This window comes from Triticum dicoccoides, chromosome 3A (assembly GCF_002162155.2).
Source record: "Triticum dicoccoides isolate Atlit2015 ecotype Zavitan chromosome 3A, WEW_v2.0, whole genome shotgun sequence".
NCBI lineage: Eukaryota > Viridiplantae > Streptophyta > Magnoliopsida > Poales > Poaceae > Triticum > Triticum dicoccoides.
In genome coordinates, this window is record NC_041384.1 from 608,643,821 (window position 1) to 608,646,481 (window position 2,661).

Consider the following 2,661-nt stretch of genomic DNA (forward strand, 5'->3'; position numbering starts at 1 on the left):
TTCAGATCTGTACCCTTCACACCAATATAGGTGGTTTAACTTTCTAAAGTATGATAATCCGGCAGGTACCATTAGTCCCCTTTTAAACTGCCAATTTATTTATACTCCGGTTTAACCGTATGCACATACCTCTGCCTTTGTTCACTCCTTATTATTCATAAATACCCTGTCGTCGGTTTACCAATTTGCACATACTTGGATTCCTTTTCCTTGTTGTACCTTATGCATCATCATTATTGAATCGTAAACCGGCATTATTTTTCCTCCCAGCCTTTCACTTGCAATGGCCAAGCAGTTTTATTCCTGCAACTGGGTCCCCTCCCGGGTTACTGAGGAGCAACTCAACGGAATGGTCAAGATTGGCACCTTACCAAAGAAGAATGAGATCCGGTGACGAGTTCCTGGGCCGGAAAATCCTCCCATCCCTAAGCAGGTTGAAGTAGTGGTGTTTGTTGATCACATAGGCCGTGGCTTTAAACCGCCCGGATCGAAGTTTTTCCGAGATGTTCTTGCTAGCTTTCAGCTCCATCCTCAAGATTTTGGACCCAACTCAGTATCCAATATATGCAACTTTCAAGTTTTCTGTGAAGCATACCTACAAGAAGAGCCAACTGTTGAGTTGTTCCGAGATTTCTTCCATCTAAACTGTCGCACTGAGTTCGTAGATGGACCCAATACTGAACTTGGCGGCGTCTCTATTCAGAAAAGAAAAGAGGTTGAGTTTCCTCATGCCAAGCTGCACAGTCACCCAAAGAGTGGAATCAAACTTGGTTCTATTGTAGAGACACCTCTCCTGAAGATAAGAACCCACTGTTGGGTTACCGTGCCCACCGGCTTGCCAATACTCATCCACTTCCACAATGACTAAGTGCCCAGGAACGGGCCTCGTACGCGCCTCAACTCGCCAAGCTGAGAGCCTTCTTGGCCAACGGTTTAACAGGCGTGGACTTCATCCGTTGCTGGATATCCTAGAGCATATTGCCGTTAAGTCGCCGCTCCGGCTTAATGTGTGAGTATACTGGTGACGTACAAGACTCCCAACGTCATATCAATATTCAGCTAACAGATGAAGAAGTCACCGAATCTGTTAAGAAAATGTTGAATGAATCAGAGGCTGTCTGTCGCCAAACCTGATTAAACCCCTTTTACGCGCAAAACAAACCACTTGCTGTAAGTATTATTCTGTCGCTTTAAACTTGATATCCTTGGACTATGCAATCTTTGAATACCGTCTGCTCATGCTTAAACAGGGTGATGATCCTTTCTGGAAAAAGAAACCTCAAGAGAAAGCGGTGAAGCCTTCTCATCCTAAAACAAAAGCCGTCAAGAAAACCACAAAGAGGAAGGCACCTGAACGCATCAGTTTAGAACTGGATGACGACCCGGATGAACCAGACGCAGAGGTATAACTTGATTCACTTGGTTCACTTTTCATGCATCTCATTGACAATGATACTTATTAGGAGGACGTTGAGGGCAGCCAAGCTGACGATGCAGAGGTAATTATCCTTTCCTCCGGTTCAGATCCTCTGCCAACACAAAAAATCCGTCAAGCAGTCCGGAAAGTAAGCTTTTCTCACCCTCTTGCTCACTTGGATCCAACATTTATTTTGAAGAAGCAGCAGCACGAGGCTCGCTGCACAACCCAGCACAACGGCCAAAAGGTTACTTCGATCGGTTTAACGGACACCCCGGTTCAAAAACGCTGATCTGAGGTCTCACCCACTTCTGACACTTCTTATCCCAAGGCAGGCTATTTCCGACAACCTCTTAATCCGTCCGATTCGAATTATCAGGTGACACCTCCTTCATCCTCTGGCGAGTCGACAACAACCCAACTCCCTCCTCTCAAAACTATGCTTGGGTAAGTATTTCAACCCAATCTTTTGATGTTTCACACTTTATATGCTATGCTAACCTTTGTATATTGCTTTGTTTAGCGCCAAGGCCAGACCCAGTAAAAAGGCTTGGGTGAATAATCCGCCTGAAGACCATGTGGTTATTGAACCAGAACAAACTGCAGGACCGGAGGGTCCAAGTACTGAAGCCATATTTGATGAACCACCCCCTCAAGATCATAATGCTGATGAAAAAGTAGAAGTTGATACTGCTGTGCCATATGATGAACCGGCGAATCCAATCCGGACTGATGATAGACCTTCTAGTCCAGTGAGAACTACTGACATTCCATCAACTCCAGAAAAGGCTGCTGGAGACAAAGAAGATGAGGTTATCATTACCAGTATTAGCCACACCTCTCCTGGCCAACCTGTTGCATTAGCAAAACATAGTGCCAAAGAAGAACGTGTTGCCATGGAGAAAGGCAAGTGGAGCACCGATTTATCAAGCTATGCCCACTTCAGTGCTCAAGAACTCCACTCTGGCTTCCTAAACCGTCTGCACTCAAACCGTGACTATGAAGCCGGTTTGGTGAATCTAATGAAGGAGCACTATGAGGTATGGACATAACTTTTCCTTTCTTAAGTCCAATTGTAAATACCAACTCTAGTAGCCCCCAAGGGCCGGTTTATGATAGCAATCATAAATTGGGACTTTGTAATATCTCAACCCTTGCATGCTTATCCTCCATATGGCAGGTGATCCTTTGAAATAAACCGGTATTTGATCGTTGTATTCCTGTAGTTTTCATCTATGTAGCCC